Source organism: Pipra filicauda, unplaced genomic scaffold (assembly GCF_003945595.2).
Source record: "Pipra filicauda isolate LSUMZ 115617 unplaced genomic scaffold, ASM394559v2 scaffold197_size1571708_pilon, whole genome shotgun sequence".
NCBI lineage: Eukaryota > Metazoa > Chordata > Aves > Passeriformes > Pipridae > Pipra > Pipra filicauda.
The window spans coordinates 1,166,417-1,189,004 of record NW_024104306.1 but is presented as its reverse complement, the minus strand read 5'-3'; the positions used below and the strand labels follow the sequence as shown (position 1 = coordinate 1,189,004).

The window sequence follows — 22,588 nt, the reverse complement described above, 5'->3', positions numbered from 1 at the left end:
TTTACACTTCTTCACGTCTTCACGTGGATCGGAACAACTCCTTCCCCTGGGGCTGGAAATGAGGTGTAGATTTTACCAGGGAAAGCCTGAAGTGATTAGGGACTATTTTAGGGTAGGCAGCTTCTTCCGGTAGTTTACTCTAATGGCTGCAGTTAGTGTGGCCGTTCTGCTAAACTGCTTTCTGAGTTTAAAACAGCCAGCGATGGGTGGTGTGGTGTTCTTAGCAACTGGTTCTTTTCCTCTGGTTCGTTTTGTGATTGGTACCAATGCCACGGCTTTGGCAGGATGCACCAGCTCCCAGGAAGCTTTCCTAGGAAACTAGTGGGGCTTTCTGAGACCCTGGGGTGCCTGTGAACAAGACAATTGAGGATAGTTTATCAGAAGGTGTTTAAAAATAATCTGGCATATTGTGAATTTAGTCTTTCTACCTTAAGGTTGTGTATAAATAGCAGATTCAGGATAGCCATGCACTGGAAATTTTTAGAAGCTTTTGTTGTAGGTTATTTTATTTTGGTTTGGTTTAAGTTTCTATGGAAATAGTGATTCTACTTATTTATATATTGATTTTATATGTCTGCTAGTGATGTCTAGCAGGAAAGAGAATAGTTTATGAAATGATGAAATGAGTTTTCAGTTGGATGCCTAGAGCAGGTTAATTACTAATTAGTTACTGGGTTAGTAACTAACTGACTAGGGTTTTTTGACTGTTTGGAAGTGTGTACATGTGAAGAAGCAACAGTGGGTATAAGATGATGTGACTTGGTTGAGGTCACAAAGGAAAAACTCCACAGAGATACGTGAATGAAGAAATAAAATTGCTGTCTATAATTTTGGGCATCATATTTTTTACTGCTACTGTTCCTAGCAAATCAGATCCTTTTGACCCCTGTGCCATGCTAGCTGCTCCAAAAATAACAAAAATAGCATGTTTGGTAGTGCTTGTCAGGATCAAAGTGTCAGCATCATGGTATTTGAATCATGACAGTGGAACACAGTGTTTGTGGGTTGAGCTTTTCTGCTGGATTTGAACTTGCTCTGAAGTTCAAACCTGAACTTGCTCAGGTCATTGTGGTGCCTACTTGAAAGCAGAGGTGCTTGGGGGCTCCAGCATCCCATTTGCTGCCTACGAAAGAACAAGAAAGAGATTAATCTTTATTGCACTCACCTAGTTTGAGATTTAGTAGGCAGACCAAAGATTGCTTTAGCTAATTAGGCTCTCTAATTGGATTTAAAAAGTTATTAACCTTTTAAATTGGCTCTCCAGAGTGGTATGTCAGCATGTTCTGAGCTAATGTGCAGCCAGCTATTGGTTCCACTTGCAGGGCTGACAAGCAGAGGGCAGGTAGGGTCGGGTCGGCCCGTGGGGAAGGGAGAGCAGGGAAAAGCTCTGTGGCCCTGCTCTGCCATGACAGGGATGCAGGAGAGGAAGGTGGTGCAGGTTCTCAGCATGTAACACAGTCTAGGGGTGTGCCCAAGTAGCTGCTGCCTTACCTTCTGCATCACTTCCCGCTCATGGAGCCAGCTGGGATTTTACCAGGATGCTGAATGAAGAAAGAAAACTCTCTAAAGAGAGTTTTTCTCATTTGACTCTGTCTTGCATTTTTTTTTTTTTTGCCTCTCCTGTGGCATATATTACATTTCTTCATCCAGCAGACAGTAATGAGTTCCTCCTACATACTCCTCTGAGATGCCCAAAACAGAGTACTGAGAATGACTGGCCAAATTTGAGGGGAGGGTGTTTGTGTCAAAAGCTACAAAGGAGCATAATATTATTTGCTGGACATATTGTAAGGTTTGATTAGCATTTTACAAGTTTGGGACTACATCTGTTGGTGACTTTTTAATTCTTGATGAATTTGTGTTCAGTGTTTGCTCCTCTGCACCACTCAGTCCCAAAATAGTACTATATTAACATGTCAGAGATAACCTGAGACGTTCAGATATGCCTGTGATCAAAGTCATAAAGATGGATTGAATTTGGGTCTGCTGTAACATGTCTGCAAGAGCTTTCCTGCAAGCATTTCTCCTTGTGCTTTAGGACTTGTGACATTTTCTTTTTCCCCTATAACATTGTACTGTATATGAAGTCACATGGCAAGAAAGAAGATACATATTTATTCAAAGTTGCCCTATCAAGCCGAAGCCAATGTACAGCACAAAATCTCTCTGATATTCAGTTTTCAAATAACAAGAAGTTTAAAACCCCCAGCTCTCAAGACCTGGTGCATTTCTCTTTCTTGCCATAATAATTACTTTTCCATGGCTTGTAACTTACAGCACTCTGCGAGAGCTGAAGAACTGAGGGCAGCACTGAGCCATTTGTGGTGTCAAATGTGCTATTTGATGGATTTAATTAACACAGCAGCTGCTCTGTGCTTGCTGCTCTCCTTCCTTCTCATTCCTTGGCCAAAGATGATGCTCTACCTGCTCCACTGAGCTCAGCCTGACTGTCCCAGCCGTGTCACACTGTGCGTTGCTGGCAGCACGTCACAGGGCTGTCAGCCTGGTGACGATGGACTTCTGTCACTTCCCAAAGCTCCAGGGCTGACAGCAGTCCTCAGCTGCCAGCCTGCTCCCTCAAATTCCTGGCACAGAATATAAGGAAATATGCCATGCTTCTGGTGCTGAGCTTTTCCTCTAGTTCTGCTTCCAAACGCTTTGCTGAAAAGCATCAGTAACTTTTTCGGCTGTACATCGTACTCAGTGAAAAATATTCAGAGACAAGATTTGCCAAAAGTCAAGGATGGAGTTAATTCATGCAGTAATACACTCGATAATATCACTTGGTTCTTTTATCACACGGATCTTTATTCTTGTTATGCAAATTTGCTGGGTTCAGCCTGGAGTGAGAAACCTGTAGCTATGGAATGCCAGACTGAGGTACGGGTTTTTTCTTAATGGACTATTTACAGTGATGGAAGAATTAAAATAAAAAGAGGAATTTTTTTTGTATCAACTCCAAGAAAACAGTACTTTACCTGCTCTTATATTATATTACCAGCTATATGTGTGCCTTGTTGCAGAACCAAAGTGTGCAGTAAAATGTTTTCTCTCATTATAGTCTTTGTTTTTGCAGTTGTTAAACTCTTTATAGAATATACTGGGAGACTTCTGAAGTAATTTGTTGTCTTGTGTGTTAAAACTAAAATAGTGCAGCACTATCCCCTCTTAATGTATCAAGGCTTGTAAGTCTTCTGTGCAGTTCATTCAGCAAAGTTTATGCTGTAATGGAAACGTTCAGTGGGAATATGTGGTTGTAACCTGTACAGTCTGAAATGACACACACTTGGAAAAAATCTTAATGTGATACGTTGCAGTGAAGGGTTATAAAAATACGAAAAATAGATTCCTGCCCTACCCGTCCTCTGAAAGATTGATTATGCACTTCTTGGAAATGTGCTTTCAGTTCTGGAGAGCCAAATTTTGTCTGTCGTGGTTTATGAGCAGATATTCCTGAGCAAACACAGCCCTGCAGCAATTGGACCTGACACTCACTTGGGACTGGGAGCAACACGAAACTTGGGGATGTGTAGTCTCATCATCACCTCCTGGTTTGTGTTAGAGTATATTCTTGAAACCCCAGCTGAGAGAAGTTCTGCTGTTAATGTACTAAAATCATTGATGGTAAGAGTGAACAGTGATCTTGAACATCTTTTAATTTTCAAAGACAGAGTGGAGAAAGATGTGTCCTCCCCAGTGTATGGAAAGGAAGCTGAGCAGAAATGGAAGAAAAGTAAGGTTGGACCATGTGTTTGAGGACTGTATTTCTGATTGAGACTTACTTCTAGAACCACGAGCTTCTAGACAAGCTGGTTGAATGCGCTTTCTTTCCCACTCAGGAGAACCCAAACTGTGTTAAAAAAAATAAAAATAAAATATTGATTATGTGCTATCAAGTCGGTCTTCATCTGTTCTTCCTATAGATCAGAGAGAACCTTGCTGTCTGTAGTTTGGGATTGGCATAAATGTGTCTGTTTATATATATATATACACATGCATGCATGCGTTTGTGTTTTGTATTCTGTCTTCCTCAAGAAAGGAGAAAATGGAATATACTGTATGTTCAGAAAAAGGCAAACTACAGGCTTGCATTTTAACAAGTTCTGGATGGCTGTAGGCTGCCACACGAGCAGATTTGTTTTCAAGGGCTCAGTGGTTCAATCTTGAAAGCTGGTAATCAATGTTTTAATTCAAAGCTACTAAGACCTCTGCAAACACACAACTTTAAAAATGATTTAAAGATTCTTTTTTTGTTTTGATTTCTGAAAAATTAATACTTCTAAAAATCACTTTCAAAAGTCATGAACCATAACGAAAGTATAAAAGAAACGGAAAAAATCTTTAGATATCATAGGTCAAATACAAGTTTACAGGTTTTAGTGCTATGTGGAACCAACACTTTTCAGAATGTTAGTTAGCCCTGTATATCTGATATATTCACACTACAAGTCTTGAATAATATTGTCACTGCATAGGTAGTATGAAAGAAAATGTTATTTACAATATGGTTAAAAGCAGAATAAGATTCATTTTAGAAGAACTGTAACATCAAAGTCAATTAAAATTCAGTGTTATGCCAGTAATAAAACTATTGGAGTGAGTGCACTGTAGGGAATTATTCAGCTATTAGCTATTTCTGTACTAAATGGAACTTCAACAAAGCTATTTTTGAGGCGGGTAAATGCCAGAGATAAAAGTGGACTTACTGTCATTTTTGGCTTCTGATATGTACCTTTTTTCCCCCCTTTGTTAAAGCCTTTGTGTCCCGAGCAAACGGTAAGATTCCAGAGGTCAGAAGTGTTTTGTGTGTGTGGCTTTTTGCATGGCTGCCATGGATCAGTGTTTGCACAAACAGCAGCAGCAGCTTGGATACCAATGCAAAACAGCCTTGTTAAATGACTATTTAGTGGCAACTGGTACTAGAGTCCAACTTTTAGTCCTTATTTAGTTGTAGTTCTTTCCTCCTGAAGGAAGAGGAGGGGAAGAGGTTTTCTGTCATCACTCGTGTCAGAATTAGGTGCTTTCCAGTCCTCTCAGTCATAATAGATCAAACCACTGTGCAAACTTATCTCGGGAGCAGGTAGAATAAATAAATGCACAAGGGACAACTCCTCTCCCGTGATCCCTGAGAAGTTTGGAAGAAGGAGAACTGAACTGAGAGTTGCTGCCACAGAACTGATGGTGCTACAGAAAACAGACAGGCTCACAGGAGCTGTTTTCACACAGTGGTTTCTTCCTTGCAGACATCTTCAGTGCTGGGCTGTGATTGCCAGGGAGCTCCCTGAGCCCATTGCCTTACCAGGACTCCTGTGGGACTTGCAAATAAGGGCTTAGCTGTCTTTTTCCCTGTTAATGTCTGCTGCTAAGTGCCCCGGTGCTATTTGTAAGCTCATAGTAATAATATTGACAGAGGTTGTTGTTTCTATTTTGCTTTACAAACCAGTGCTGAATGTACCCCTGTAATTCCCTCCTCCAGTTCTCAGAAGTCAATGCCCTGCTTGTTTCTGAAGTGGAGGAAATGTGCAGTTTCTAATCCCATCTTTGGAAATCTTGTTACCTCTATAATCATTAAAGGCAGAGAGCAACATTAGACACATATGTAAAACATAATTTTACTTTCCTTTCTCTGGTGCAGCCCCAACTGCTTTTTCTAAAATCCTATTCAGGACTTTTTCCTCAAAGTTTTAAATGCCAAAACAATTCAAGCACAAGCTAAAAAGCCTACATAAAAGGAGTGCCAAAACTAGGAAAACATGTAACAGAAGAAATATAAAGCTATGTATATATTGCTGTTGTGTTTTCTGTAACTGGCATTCCGATTACTTTTATTTATTACTTATATAAGATTATATTTCTTATAGTAGGAAAAGATAATTAGAATAGAAATGCAATGGCTTTGCTCTCAGAGGTGAATGAAAACTGAGGATTTTAAATCTCATTGCTGCAAAAGAATCTTTAGTTTAATTTCTACATGATCAGGATGCTGTTGTTTGGCCTGGGTATTTAATTTCTGTGAAAAAGGTGAGGATGGATGGTGCAGGATTGAATACTAATGATTAATACATTTATATCTGTGCCTTTTGCATTTCCTTTTAAATTTAGGGTGAGTTTTCAAAAGAGACACTACTTTAGCAAACGCCTTGGAGTCACTGGCATTGGGGGACAACACTAAGTTTCGTTAAACCTGTGAAAATCCAAATACTTCCTATGAGATGAAGAAGTGTTTAAGCAACAGAATGTATGAAAACTGTCTGATCTTCCTTCAAAAACAGGAATGTAAGCTATAAAGGCTTTCCCAAATGTGCTCCTCTTATGTAGCACCGCAAGTTTTAATAATACTGAAGGAATGTGGATGTGTTGTGTTGTGGTGGTCTTGTGAATGTACCCATTTTCTACCAACAGTGAACAGCTCTACTGTTTTAGATATTGATTTTTTTTTTTTTAAATTTGTGTTTGTTTGTTTGTTTTGTTTAGAACTGTTCACCTGGGCATCTGAAAGTCAGATTTGAAACGTACTATTAAATATTGGCTTTTTAGAGCTTCAGTCAATTGTTTAAAGACACTGACAAATTTTATCACATAGATAAAACTTACACTAAGGGAAACACTGTACTCTTAATACGTCTACAGTACTGTGTTTTACTATTAGTTCAAAAATCTTATAATCCTATTCTTTAAAAAATGAGTTATTTTAATTTTTTTTCCATAGGATTGAGGAGACATTAGGAAAAATTGAGCAGTTCTAATAGAGGAAAACTTGTTCTTCTGAGGAATATATTTTCTTGCTCATCTAATATGAAGTGAGTGTTCATTAGGAGCGTAAACAGCTAATTTTTATTCTCATATGCTTCAGGTAAAGTATCTTATGGGGTTTTTTTGCTAGTAAGAGATGGAACTGGGATTACCTTTCTTGCTCCTAACTAACAAAACATTTGCCTGTTCAGGAAACTGAGACCTCAGAATATATTTACACATTTTCTCTTAGTTTAAATTATTTTGTAGCGTTTTCAGTGAATTGGTGAACCTGATCATGGTATCAAAATAGCACAAATTGGTTAAGTTTCTACAATAAGCAATCATTATTAATGTTTTTATCACATTATCCTAAGGCTTAAGATTATATATCATGTAGTCACACATTATTTAATTGTAGTCACATAATGTTGTCCCCCCACCAACTGTTTCATAGGGTGTCAGTGCTTTGGGACACTTTACAGAGAGACTCTTCTTCCTTAAATGTGCTACATGGTGATGAGATTCTCTGATCTAATTTCTTCAGTGCTCCCCACCAGTTGAAGTTTTTGCTGTAGCAGGGACTTTTCTCTTGTTAAGATAGAGATAAATGAGTCCTAGAAATGCAGGGGGGCTTTAGCATGGGCGAGCAGTGAGCCCTGATGTTGCTGGTAGCCTTGGAAAGAAATGCCTCCTGGCTCTGTAAGGCTGCAGGGAGTTAGAAGCTGGGAGCATAGAGTAGAGGAAAAATTGTGATGTGCTTGCCTCAATGTTTCCCTTAGGATAGCATCTGGGAGAGGATATGGGGCTGGTGGAGCTTTTGGCCATGGCCCTTCTAATGTTTTTGTTACCTGAGGGGTCTGAGCTTTCCAGGCTGCCTCATCCTTTGAATTGGAATGGAATTTGGTGATGGGTCCTCCAAAGCACCTCGGGATCCACCCAGATGGTTTGGGATGAGGATCCCCCCTGCACCTTCTGTGGTTTTTTTCTGCCTGTTTCTGCAAGAACAGGTACAATTGTGTTCATCCTTCCTTGGGATTTGCCGACCCTCCACCGGCAAGTGAAAAGCATTCCCCTGCGAGGTGCTTGGGTAGGGAAAGAATAGAAGGTAATTTCAACTGAGAAACTTCTTTGGCCAGCTGTGCTTTGTAGTGCCTCTCAGTAGAAGGCATTCGTTGTCTTTCTCCTGTCTAAACCAAGGCCGAAATTTAATTTCAATGTTTTCTAGTCATGCAATACCCCTGGGAATGAATCCTGTAAAACAGCCTGGATCAGGCACGTACCAATTGTAGACCTGGTTAGTCTGAGTGAACTTTAACTTTGTTATGTTAGTACAGAATAATTAGTAGAAAACCAAAATGCAATTTTGTCTAAAAGAATGGCAGTTCTGGGGCTTTACCTCACCTATAGCCTTGCAAGGCTTTTAATGTCCTGACAAGCAATCTGTCAGAGCAGGAATGTTGAGTGCCTTCATTTTTTACTTCAGTTCTTTTCTTACAGGAGCTCAAGTGACTCCACTGAAACTCTGGCATTTATCACAGACAAAATTAGGCCAGAAGAAAGCACAGAGGTACCGAACTGAAAAGCGATAAATTCATCCTTAGCAGAAAAAAAAAGTCTCAAACTGCAAACTTGGGTTTAATTTGTCTTTTCCACGTAAGGTAAGACTTTTCCTAACGGATTTTACAGGCAAGCTAGTGGTGTCTTTGATATAAATGTACTATTAGGTTTTGTAGGAAGAATATTAAATACTTTTTTGTTGAGCTATGTAACTTCAAGTAACTAAAGAAGAGCATTTTTCCTAAAATTGAGCAAAAGCAACCTAGGGAAGACTCTGTCCCAGGTTGATCTGATGGTTAGTGTCCAGTCGTGGAAGCTGCTGAGCACGTTTACATAGCAGCAAGAGTGGTGGGATTTATTTGTAGTCCTTATTTGCAGAACCCCAGTACTTGTGTTCTGGTTACTACCAACCTGATGATAAAGCTGATATATAAAATCTGATTGTATGTATGACTGACTGCTGGTATGACATTTTCTGGTGTGAAAAATTACAACTTTCCAATTGGCACTTAAGGAAACAAATATTAGCATATTTGCTGTAGAACATATTCCTTGATTGCATATACTGTTATAGTTTAGAAGAGGTTGGAATTTCTTGCTGGGCTTGATGGAATATGTACATACAGAAACAGCACACTTAATAAATAACCTCTTGAAGAAGATGCCTCTGGTTTTACCTAAACATCTTTTGGAACACATTGGTGCATTTGCCTATTGACCTTCATCTCATGTAAATCTGATATTACTCACAAATTTTCTACAGGGATTCTTCTCATCTAAAAGCTTTTGTAAGCAATTATTTTTCCTATGAATTCATTACCTAAAGATATAGGACTCTAATAATAAACTGGGTGAGAATGGGTAACAACTCCAGATTTATCAGTTATTTTTGATACAACTCCCCTCCAGTAATTATTGAAAACTTTTTTTGCAACCAACCTACCAGCTTCTGCAAGAGGGGAATCGTGGTTCACACCATCCAGCACTACATCTGATGTTTAATAGTCCCAGTGAATCAAAGTTTTTTTTTCAGTAGAGAGGATGTGGGGAAGAAGACTGGAAAGGGCAGTCAGGATACAGGGGGTGGTTTCTGACAATTTTTATAGTGGTAATAGTGTGCTATATCAATGTACTGTGTGCTGGTCCTGTTATTTACCTTTGTGATGTGACTGAATTCCTTGAGGCCACTCATGTGTGCAAACCTTAAGCACAGGTGGGTTTGCAGCCTCAGTCCACAGGCTGTGTGATCTACACTCAGTCTTCTGAGTGAGAACAAATTGTACCTGGGTGCAAGGTTCTGCAAACAGAAAGAACTTGGCCAGGAGAAAGAACGTGGCAGAGCTCTGGCCACCAAGCTGCAACTCTGACAGTGAACAGCCGAGGTGACCAGCGACCCCCAAAATATTTAAATCCAGCATGAAGCAAGTCAGCAAAGCACGTGTGGTTCTGGATGTTCTGTGGTTTGTGTCAAATCAAGGTTATGAATAGAGCCCACCTAGTCCAAGTGAAAAATACCCGAAGAGAAGAAAATTTGACTTTTGGACCCAAACACTGAATTGTCGTAGTTGGGGTTAAGTTTAGTGGTGTTTGGAAAAACACCTAGTCCTACGAATGCAAAATGCATACTAGTTAAAAAAAAATAGAAATCCATTTGAATGAAGATGTTGTTTTCCCTGATCTCTTAGCAAAACTGCGTGGGAGCCGTAGTGCTGTTATGCAAATTGTATTTGACAAAAGTAGTAGGTGTCTGTTTAAGAGCCTCTCTTATCATCAAGTCATTTCTAATAATAGCTTAACTTTTGATACTTCTTATATTGCAAATACTTTCTGTAAATATTTCATAACAAATTGTCAAATAGTTATGTAAAAGCATTTACTGTATTTGCAGCCATATCTTGGGGCGGCAGACTTTTTAGCTAATTTATTGTCAGAATTACTATTCTTATCTACCACATCCCGTATTAAAGTCAGATTCTGAAAGGTAAGGACAGACTTTTTATAAGGTTGGTAAATCAAAGTTATTCTGTCAAGATCCTACTGTTATTACTAGAACATTTAATTAACCAGCTTCTAAAGAATTACCACATCTGCATATGGGAAGAATAAATCACTGAGGTAGAAAGCACAAGACCTTCTTAATGTCCTTGTAAATAACATGGAAAATCTGAAGATTTGCCTGGAAGCTGTTGTAAAAGAAAAATCTAGTTTAATGTGCTGACCTGATTCTGTTCCTCTTGGTAACCTTGCTATAAGGTTTTAAATCAGATGGATGGAGCATATCTGAGAACCTGATAGAATGCAGCATGGATAATGAAGTGTTTTAAATGAAATGCAGAAATATATTAGTAATTCTCAGTTTGGGGTTGGGATTTTTTGGCTTCCAAACATGGCAAATGATTTTAGAGCATAAGTATGTATACACCAAAGCAAGTTTGTTTTCACATGTTGTGACTTAAAAATAAAAGGAAACCCTGTGTCTGTGTGCATTAACATACATATGTATGAGTGTACACACACACATATTTCCATTGAAATGGAAGATAATGGTTGCTTTCCTAAGAAGAACAGGTTACATTTTAACACAAACTTTAATAAGTTAATGATGTTTTTACCTATTACTACCCCAAATGGATGCAGCTGTTATTTTCTTCAGATTTAAGGAAAAGAAATATATTAAATCACCTTTTCTTCATCTTAAGTATCAGCCTTGTTAGGTGTCACAGCTTAAAAATAGGACTGAGAAAATTGAGCTGTGTGTCTCACTATGCAATAGTACATTTGCCAAGAAGATGATAATGGGAATTACAGTAGCTCAAACTACTTTCTCTGATACCAAATGCTAAATCATTTCTCTTTGAAATGCTCCCAAAGCTGCAGTTGCTCAAGGGCTATAAGGGGCAATCATTTGAGACAAGGACAAGTCAAATGTCTCTTTTGAAGTGCCAAATTATATTTTTTCGAGCAGTGTTCTCAAAATGGAAGATAAAGTTCAGAGTCTTTTGCAAGGGAGCTTCAGTGCAATGTGCACTTTGGAGGAAAGTCACTGAGGTTTAAGTGTGAGTGATAAGGACTTTTGCTGTACTAAATGAAAGTGCGGGACTTCAAAGTTCAGTGTCTGCCTTGCAACAATTGCCAGTTTCTGATGTCCAGACTCTGAAGTGAGGTTGATCTTTGCTCTCAAAATTGCTAATTTTGCCTCAGAGGTTGAAATTGTCAGGGAGAAATCAGACCTCCCTAAAGCTGAATTCTGGCTTTCATTTCAGCAGACTGCTTTTAGGTGGGAATTGTCAGGATGCCTGCACGGCTCTCCATTTCCCCCCTGTCTGCCTTGGATGGGTGGAGCTGATGGGGAATTTTTCTCGTTAAAGAAACCTGATCTGATTTATAAGAAATCTTCCTGGCCACCCTTTGGGTGAGTGGAAGAGGAGAGAAATGTTCAGCTGTCACGTAGCAAGTAACACCTTTATAAAAGCTCCTACCAGGAAGCTGAGGTTCGAGCTGAGGTTTCTGTATTGCCTGCATGAGTGGAGAGGCTACTCCAGTCACCAGCTGTCCAGGCAGAGTCTGCTTGCACTGTTTGTACAAAATGGAATAGCTCCAGCAGAGCCAGAGGTACTCTCTGCAAAATAACTAGTGATCCAAATTGCAGCTTTGGGATCTTGGAGATCAGAGGTAAATTCTTCTTCTGAATTGCTGAGAAAAATTCACTTTGGGAACAGCTTGAACTTAAAGGTTTCTCTGCCATGTAAAATCCCGCTTTGAGCAAATCAGGTGTGTTAGTCTGTATCTCAGAAGGCTTTAGATGAGCCCTGAAAGCTTGTCTGTTCTGAAATCCATCTGGGTCCATAATTGTGAATGAGTGGCAAAATTTGAGAGCCCTCAGTTTCTGTCCTGATGTGACTTCTGTTGTTGTTTAAGTGTTGCCCTTCCTACAGGATTTCTCTTTTAGTTTGTAGGGCGGTCTGTAACAACACCATGTGGGTATTACTGACAGGGTGGAATAGGCATATGACGTGTGCCTCTCTCTTACCTTCCACCCCTTGCAGAAGGCTTGTTAAATGCCATGCATTGCTCCCATCACCCACAACGAGTGAATTGGGGTTGTGTAGCAAGTTAGGCTGCCTGTGAGATCCCAGCTTTGCCCTGAAAACTATGTAGATAATGAGGGAATTGGAGGGAAGTGCAAAAGAGGGCAATGAGTTACAGGTAAGTCAAATGTTACCCCATGTACAGTGTATTTAAAATACAGTCCCCTGCAAAATAAGTGTAGTTCTCACTAAATGAGCTACAAAATGGTTAGGTGAAGATAGAATGACTGTGCAATAGTGGACTTCTCTGAACTGATTCTTATTTCAGTGAATGGGAACTACTGTCCTATTAGAGATCAGTCTGTTGGGAGACATCTCTGTGACTTCAGCCTCATTCTCTCATCTTTTTTCATTGCCTCCTCCTTGCTTTATTCCCTCTCTGTCCACCCCAGGCCTCTCATCAAACTTCTGCCACCTGCTCCTTGCTTCCTTGTCTGTCCTGCCTGTGCTGCTGCTGTGAAGGGATTTGAGGGATGGAGCACCTTTCCTGTGAGGAAAGACTGAGAGAATTGGGATTGTTCAGTCTGGGAAGACTCTGGGGTGACCTAGTTGTGGCCTTCTGGTACATGAAGGGAGCCTACAAGGAGGATGGAGAAAGACTTTTTACAAGGGCATGTAGTGACAGGACAAGGGGGATGGCTTTAAAAGGGAAGAGAGTAGATTTAGATTAGATATTACGAAAACAATTCTTTACTGTGAGGATGGTGAGGCACTGGAACAGGTTGCCCAGGGAAATTGTGGATGCCACATCCCTGGAGGAGTTCAAGGTCAGGTTGGATGGGGCTTTGAGCAACCTGGTCTAGTGGAAGGTGTCCCTGCCAATGGCAGGGGGGTTAGAATTAGATGATCTTTAAGGTCTGTTCCAACCCAAAGCATTCAATGATTCAGTGAAATCAGACTAAACAAGATTTTGCCCGTGCTGTGCCCAGGTGAGTGTTCAGGCATGCTTCAGAAGCAGAGCCAGAGACTGAAACAAAATTAAATGAAATCATTGCATTTTAAGTTGCAGAGAATTTATAGATCAGTCAGGCTTGTTTTGCTGAGACAGACCTATTTGGAAAATTACCTCTAAATATTTTTAGATGTCAAAATATACACCTAGGCAAAAACATATTCCTTGCTCTCGGATGAGGCAGGTATTCCAAAGCATATTGGCAAAAAAACCCCTGATATAGTAAATACAGTTGTCTGACATGTGAGAATAAAGGCAGCAGTGTTAACTGCATGTGTAGTGTGTGTGATACCAGGACTGTAACCAGTGCCAGGATTACTGGGGCCACGTAGCCCAGTGTTACATCTCTGACAATACACTACAATCTGAACCACTCAGGAAGAGGTGCCAGCAGTGGATGCTTAAGGAAGAATGTATCAGCATACAGTGAAACTTCCCAAAAACATTTTCCTAACCTGCAACAATTTGTGGTTCAGGAACTTTATGAACCAAGGGTAGTGACTTTGCAGTGAAAAACTGAATAGGTACCCGTTTAGTTTTTGTAATGAGGGAGTGAACACTCATTTAGCCAATGTTATATGAGCACATAAAGACACTCTGTTCAGTCTGTATATACGAATGAGATGGGGAATTAATTTCCCCATTTCCTGCCTTATGAATGTTTTATTTAAGAATGTTTATACTATTTTTAGTCAAGCTCTGAAAACAAGGGGAGAGTCCCATGGTAAGGAGGCATTTGATAGGGGAAATCAAAGAGCGGTATTTAATTTAATGTTAAGCAACGTTCTGGATGTTGTGAATAGTGTTTCTTTTTCCCATTGGAACTCTATAGTCTTTAAAGGTAAGCAAGGTCTTTTAAATCTTGCGGCCTGGTCATTCTTTTTATAGGTGAATCGGTTTAGCATTACTAGGACATTTAATCCATCATGCAAGACTATAATATGGAATATGAATGACCAGTTACATCTTTTATGTAATTTCATTGTAGGCACTGATATACATGTCTGGAGAATATTTTCGGGTGGTGTGAGTAGCTGTTCCGTGCAAAACTTCCTTATGTTCTGTCTCTAAGAATCTTCTGGCAAATATATATTATTTTTTAGTCACTTTTAGTTATTCTTAGAACTGTTTCTTTGTTGTTGTTGTTATTGCAGAGATGCAATAAAAAGTAATAAGCAAATATTAGGCTTGTTTATTTTGGAGAGCAGGATGTAGAAAATACATGTAATTTAATTCCTAACAGAAATATTTCTGTGTATTACACTGCATGATCAGTGAGAGATCCAGTTTTAGACCTGGGTCCTGCAAATTCAACCATATAAGATTATAACATATGATTCTGGGAATCTGGTGCCTCCAGCTCTGAGCAAAAACTTGGAAAAGTCTGCTCAGGAAATCTTTTCTAGAGATGCCTGGAGATCTCTGTGATTTAGCTTATCTAGGATCTAGATCTTATCTAGCAAGAAGGAGGTTCGTTCCAGGCCTCACCATGGTGAGTATTTATCCATTAGTTCGTTGTCTAAAAAGTAGAAGTAATATTGGAGTTGAACTGAGGAACCCTCTTATTTTCTCCTCCTGCCCAAGAAAGGCGAAAGGCCATGTCCTCCTGCTGGCAATCCTTCCAGATCCATCAGTATTCATCTCCTGATTGTACAGTAATGCAGGATGGAAAATGCTCCTCATGTGAAGGGCATTCACTTGGATTTTAAGAGTGGCAGGGAGTGTGTGCCTGGAATCCAGTTGTCTCAGTGCCTAAGAAAATGGTCTTAACATAAACATAAAACCCTTCCACAAAAGAAATATGCTGTCGTCTTCCACTTCTCTGAGTTGTACAGGTAGAGATTCAGGTGTCTGTGTATGTTTGTTCCTGGATCAGCCTCTTGAACTTGTGTACCTAAATTCTAGTTTCTGAATTTTTCTCACTTTAGGTGCTTAAATTGTCATCAGATTTGGCCATCAGTCTGCTATGATTAATCTTGTCCATAAACACAATGACAAAGTCCCTCTCTACTCAGACTTCGGTGTCACTCTGTGAACTAGCGTAGATGTGACTGCTTTATTTTTAATTTATATTGATTAATTTCCCTATTACCAGAAACTCTTGTGGCTATTTTTATTTGTGACTTTATTTTTTATCAATGAAAAATTTTAGACTGTTAGGGGAAAACCATAACACTTAGAGACTAGTGAGGTGATTTGGATGGTCTGAGGCTGTAGCCCTCACAGTGCCATGGTTGTTTGCCAGTCTCCTATCTTCTCTAATTGGAGTATAACAACCCTGGCCATTTATCATGAAGCGTTGCAACATCAGTCTCTGGCCTCTTCCTGAACTCTGAAGAATTGTGACTTTTCTTTGAACTCTCAGCTTTTAGTTCCACTGACCCTATTGCCCATTTGTAACTGCTGCACCATTTATCACTCTTGGGCTTAGAAATATGGTTGGGGGGAAAGACTCAAGTGCAATCATTCACACCTATGGTCTCTCTCTATTTGGACTTCACAGTTTCTGTGTAGCGTAACTGATAGGGAGAGATTAGTTACAAAACTGTAATTCCATTGAAGGATTGTGATAATACCCTACCATAAACTGTATATGATGCTCAAGAGGTTTGACATCATCAGGGTTCTGAGATTAAGTTACAGCATTTACTATTAGTCTCTGTCACTGTCTGTTTTAGAAGAGGGTTTTTGTGTAACCCCAGTGTAAAATATAGGATATTTTCAAAGTTAGGAAACTTACTGTTGCATTAATCATCTCAGAAGTCACATTAATAGTTAAACTATAGTGTGACATAAACCAGATTTGGTTCAGTAAGACATAAGTATTTATTTTTACATACTACAGAGAAATTCTGTATATTGACTACTAACAAGGTCTTGGAATATCAGACCAAACTGGGACTAGTTTGACATTTAAACAGTTTTGTATTCTAGGGGGAAAAAAAAAAAAGGCAACATGTAAACCTATCAGAAAGAGTTACTGGTGAGCCTAGAGTATCATTCCTGGGAAAAAAAAAAAATCAGTGCGTATTTTAAAAGCAAAACAAGTGTCCTCCTTTTTTTTTTCTCTTACATTCCATTTTCCCCATATACCTTCTGCGATTTACACACACACATACACAGTTACTTTTCGTGTGCCCCTACGAAACCATACATTTCCTTCTTTAAGCTGTTTCTCACACCTTTCTTGTATCTGATTTTTCTTCATTTCTCTTTCCCTCTCCTTTTCTTGTAAATTTTCCCATCGCTTATGTGAGAAACAGTTGAGTACGTTGTGCTTTAATGTGATTTTGGCCAAAGAGTGCTTGTTTTTAGACTCCATCCAAGTATGAAGTGTTACATATGGATGGGAGATCTTTTCACAATTCATATGAGGGAGACTAGGTAAGGGAATAGTTCAGAAAACTGAACAACTGTATCTAAGACTTTGGGAATAACTTTCTTCTTCTGAGAATAACTCTCCTTTTATGAGAAAAAGATTAAGATCTTATATCAAAGTTAGGAATTTCATGCCATAGAAATAAAAAATGTTTTCTTTGAAATAAGAAAAATTATTTTTTTTTTCTTCACTACAATATGACACCCCCAGGAAAAGAATGATTAGAATAATTATTTCACTTGGAATTCTCTAATCAAATACTCCAGCTTTTATGCAAGACTTAACAAGTTTATTTGCTGTTCTTCCTTATGCTTCCTTTTTGCCTCCTTTGTCCAGGCTTCCTGGTTGGACAGTGTCTCCTCCCATTCCATCCCTCCATGAACACAACATTCCTGCACTGTGTTATGATGTAGGAAGGAAGGCTTAACATGTACCTGAGCCCTTTTCCTAATGTCTGCCTTCAGTGGGCATTTTTAGGATAGAGAAATATTAAATTCTTATGAGGATTTCTATTTATGCCTGAAAAGTAATAAAATATTTTGAGATAAATATGAGATAAAAGATGGGATAATAAAATTAGATAAAATATTTTGAGATATTTCATGTCAGATTTCACAGTAAAACTGTACCAAAGCATCTGACAACTTCCCTTGCATTTTCAAATCCACCTTTCTCTTTACTGTGAAACACAGACCTCTCTTTAGTGCAGTCTTTTGTTAGTGAGAATTTTATGAAAATTTCCAAACTCACTAGAAGGAAAAAAAGCACATAAGAGTCTAGCTATCAAAAGAAACAATTAGCCAGAAAGTCTCAAGCCCCAATAAAAGACTCAGACAGGAAAAACTGTGGATGTAATTTATTTTTTTTCCAGCTTTGAATCCCCAGTGCACATAGGTACTTTCTTGAAATTCTGATGAAAATGTCCAATGTTCAGGTGAGACACAGGACTAGAGAGATGTGGGTGTTTTTCTCCATTCTCAGCATTTCCTGCTACTTAGCTGTAAGCACTTACATGCCAATATTCAGACTTTGCCTCCTCAGTGAGGTGGTTGTTTTGAGTCGTGTACTGAAGTGCCTGACTCTGGTGAGAAAGCCTTGTCCCCTCACAAACATCTGAACTCCATGTATTGTTTGCAGGTCTAATCTTACCTTATGCTTTGCAGTAATTACCATTTAGAAAAAAAGAAATGTTGTGGTATCTCAGTACAGCCATTGGTTAGGGTGCAATGCCACTTATGTTTAATTAGTAGATACTTAGTCATTAGTAATTATAAATGTTGTACATACTGAAAGTCTTTGCAACCAGCATTGATGTGTTGAAAGAGTTTCAATTTTCATTCATTCAGGATAAGGTACTTAAGCCACTTTGTGTCTGTATTCAAAGTTAGTACTCAAATGAAGCCCTGTAAATCTTTGTTCCCCTCAGAGTGGAAAATGTAAATGACATGAACTAGTCACCATTAGATGTTTTAATGCTGGCCTGTTCAAGATGATGTAGTTTAAACTGTGTTTCATAAATCAGGTGGGTTTTTAGTGTCATTTAAAATACTCTAGTTTTAAAACTACTGTAACTGAAATAGAGACATAAAGGGAAGGTTATTCTGGTTTAAATGTAGGCAAACTGGTCAAGTCTTTGATTCTTACATCATTTACTGGAAGCTTCTCTGGTACTTCCTTGCTCCCTAAACTGTTGCTCAGCAATTTTTAGCTATTTTAAATTACTCTTTCACAGAGATTGAGGTAAACATTTCAGTGGAAGCTTCAGTAGATTTGTTTTGGAGCTCTTGTATTATGAGTAAAACAGGGTTTGTATTACTTCTCTTTTCCACATAAAAAGGCACTGTCCTTTCGTAAAACAAGAAAGAAGAAAATGAATATTCTGCTTCCAGGGGTTGGAAAAGGGATCTTGATTTCTTTATGTGGACGATAGACTGAGGATTTGATTTAGTTACATAAAAGGTGGCTCTCAAGAAGAGAGCTGATTTCATAGCTATGCCTCTGTAACAAAAAATTATGTTTTAGAGCTACCTGTGTGAAATCAGTTTTATTTTTTTCTTAACAGTTCAGAGACCACTGAGTAGCAATCTGTGTATTGTGGTGATATAACATCATACTCCACCCGTGCTCTTCTGTTTGGGGGTAGCATTGACTTTTTATTCCTGAGATGGTAAACCCCAGGGAATTTCCCTTCTGCGTGTGCAGAACTAAAAATTGGGACAATGAAGTTGCTTGTCTTTTTAGTTAGTTTTTTCTCAGTGGGTTATGAAAATTAAATAATTAAAATTGGACTATAAATAATGTACTGAACTTGCTCTGCTCAGAGGTGCAATGTTGTCCTTCTCAGCAGGAGGACAATTTATACTGTAAATAAAATGAGTTCATTCAGTTGTCCAGGGACTGAAGGGGGAAGTGGGAAAGGAGGGACTAACTCAAGCTGCACAGCGGTAAGATCCAACTTTAATTTATCAAACCTAACCTAGCTTCTGTGGCTCCACACAATTTTAATAAGACTTATTTTAGCATGTACATGTGAATTTTAATGAGTAAAGTCCCTATCTGGTGATTTGGTTTTGTTTGTTTGTTCATTTGTTTATTTTTTTCATATGGTTTATGTGACCTGTAATAGATACTCTTACGCCTTTCACTCAGATTTGAAAAGAAACTGTAGTGGCTGCTTATGCTGCTTTTTAAATGTGCTTTTTTAACATTCTGTTCTTCAAATTTGAAGTTCAGGGAAAAGTCTTTTATTTTAGTGACAGCAAAATGCCCACAGCTTAGATTCCTTGAAAAAGTGAAAATGCTTTGTGACATGAATGCAATTTAGCCTTAACGTTCTCTGCTTCCTGTGTACTTTCAACCCCAGTGAAAATGCCTTAAGGTCCCACTTGATAACACTTGTGAGCCAGAGTGCACTTTGGAAAGTGAACCTCTGGAAGATGATCAGAATGGTCTGAAAATTGATGCACCTGAGTGTTCAAAAAGACTTGGGAGAGATTGCTTTCTTGATGATAGTTTTGCTGCTTGGATTTATGTGTACATATCAAGGATTCATTTTTGACAGGTCTCTACTTCTGAATATTACAGAACATGCAAATTCAGACATCAAAATATATTTTGAAAGGTGGTACCTTGATTGAGATTTCCTTGAGTAAAGCTAGTGTAGGAGAGCAAAAAGAAGAAGAATAATGATGAAGAAAAAATTAATCTATAGCTTTTTTACAGAAAGTTGTGAGAAGGAGATACAGCTTTAAGAGTTAAAAAAAAATAAAGGAAAAAACTCAACAACCTAGTAATGATGCACCTGATGTTGAGGCTTTTTTTTGTTTTGTTTTGTTTTGTTTTGGTTGGTTGGTTTGTTTTTCTATAGTTGTATAACTATGGTATAACTACGCATAGTTGCTATGATTTTGCATAAGATTTTCTTTTTATGGAAAACTCGGAAAGATTAGATAATTTTCTTTTAGTCAATTTCTTTGAAAGCACCCTGACCTAATTCCTCCTGAGGAGCAAACAGATGCTCTAAATATAGTAGCACGTGTGTAAATATAATACATCAGGAAGGGGTGACTATTATGTGTGTAATGGCATTATGTGGAAATAATAGGAAAGGCTCTCCACTTGAAACTGTAATCATTGTCAGCGTTCTGTTACAAACAGATTTGCTCTTAGGACCATTTCATGCTTACCTTGGATGCTCTTACAGCTAATTACAGGCTCTGTCCTGTGATCTATTCCCAAGTTCACGCTGATTTCATGACTGAACCTATTGACCTTGAGTGTTTAAATTAGAGCTACAAAAGTAGTGTAAACCAGCTTGCAATGTCAAGGACTTTGAAAGCCTCACAGCATTTCAGGCTAACCCAAAATGTCTTACTGGGCTGGAGGTCTGTGTTTGCCCATGTATATCCTTTGGCCAAGTAACACAGTGCAAGCTCAGAGTCTGTGTTTTTAGTACCTTTTGGTCACCAAGTCACAATTATCAAGTACTAAAACATTTCTCATTAATGCCTGTTTCTTCTGAAAGAACATACAGCTGTATTTACACAGCCTTTTGTTCCCATGCAGTTAAATGTATAGAGAATATATTGACTGTAGCATATATTCTGTAATCGGTTAGGAATTACTCATCTTTTGTGCTGAGACTGAATCAATTTATCAATTACCACTGTCAAAACATTCTGTTTTATTACATGCCTGACATGATTTCCTTCGTATCTAGTACCTGTTAAGAAAGAGTAACAAATAGAAAGGACTAGAGTGCTATTTTTACTGCAGTTGTGCTTGAAAACTCCACCCAGAGTTATGTCTCTGCAGTCTTACATTCTATACGTAGAAAGAGAGAAAATTTGAGCTTCTTATAGTCTAATTATACAAGACTTTCTTTGAGGGGAAAAAAAAAAGTAGTATTGCTTGTTTTGCACAGAGAGTAAAAGGAAGCTCAGGAAAAAGAATCAGGGATCAAATTTTCATTACCTCGACACAAGATGTTTAGATGTTTAAAATTTTACGATTTCAGGTGCCCAACAATCAAACCTTAGGTGTCCCCACAGCAGTAGGCTCCCTATGCATGTTTCCTGTGTATATCACTCACCAAATTATTACTGAACAATTCTGAAGATGCAGACTGAGGAGCTTGAGTTTTGGGTATTGGGAAACCTGCTCGTTGTTGATTCCACAAAGATAACGTAAGAAATCTTTGGCAGAGGTGGGAAAAATCTCACTGACTTCCAGTGCATATTTTCAAGGCATCACTTCTCTGTTTTCCCTAGGTTTTACATGTAGTTTAAATACATGGCATGATCAGTGAATTGTTGGAAAATATTTGTTTGTCTTGGGAGTCCTGCTGGTGAAGGACCACTCTAGGACATAACTCATCTTATTTTAGCAGCTAGTACATAAGGAAGGCTTGGCTTCCAGCTTTAAATCTTACTGTTTTAGCTTGGAAGAAACTTCATATTGAAATAAGATATGCTATTCTTTTTCTCTTTCAAATTTCTTTGTCACTTGTATTTAAACTATAAGTAGTACTATTTCATTAAGCTGTTCTGGCCTAGCACCTTGATTTGTACTTTGCCCAAAGCTTACCATTACAATGACAATTAAAACCAAACCAAACCAACAAAAAAACATACCCCCCCAAAAAAAAACTCCAAACCAAAAACAAAACTAACAACCTATAAAACGCCAGCCTTGGAAATAAAAGGCCATGACATTGAATGAAATGTTTTTAGGCCTGAAAAATCTTTGTATTAAACTGGTTACCATTAAATATGCGTTTTTGGCACTATAGGGGGGAAATTTTCATGCCAAAGTCATAATTAGTAGCAGGAATTTTCCTGTGTTCTGTATAGACACAGAAATGCATTATCTCCTAATAATCTTTTCTTTCCTTGTTTGTTCACTCTTATGTCCTTTGCCTCTGTAGAATTTGTATCTTGCAGATTGTGAGAATGTTTTCTTCACAATACCCCTGTGCAGGCAAGTTGACTGCATCACGTTTATAAATAGAGGCTATGAAGCACAGTCTGTGAGTCTCCTGAGCTTCTGTCTACTAATGTGACCTTTGGCCATCACTGTTTCTCTTCCTTCTTATCACTTACTACTTATAAAACACTTCTGTTGGATTTGTGAGTTTTCAGCAATGGAATTACGATAAAGTTGAAAACAGTTTTGAGGGTAAGCAATGTTGAACATTAGATTAGTTCTAAACCCAGACATTTTCTAACTATAATTAATTTTTGTCATCATTGCATGTTTTTCTCTCATCTTAAATATTAATAGTCCGAAGTAAGTACAGATGGAATGCGCTGTTGGTCAAGCATCTTTCAAACTGAGTTAATTGTAGCTTCTTGTTGACAGACAACACAAATATCCATA

At 38.4% G+C, this 22,588-nt stretch overlaps 1 long non-coding RNA gene across 1 annotated transcript; it reads right to left on the bottom strand.

Moving 5' to 3' along the window:
- Nucleotides 1-712: 712 nt before the first annotated feature.
- Nucleotides 713-4,778, bottom strand: LOC120323106. The gene is made up of 3 exons (XR_005563266.1): nt 4,707-4,778; nt 3,783-3,850; nt 713-1,123 (listed from the first exon to the last, which is right to left on the bottom strand). It is a non-coding gene; the product is annotated as an uncharacterized LOC120323106 (long non-coding RNA).
- Between the last annotated feature and the right edge of the window lie 17,810 nt (nt 4,779-22,588).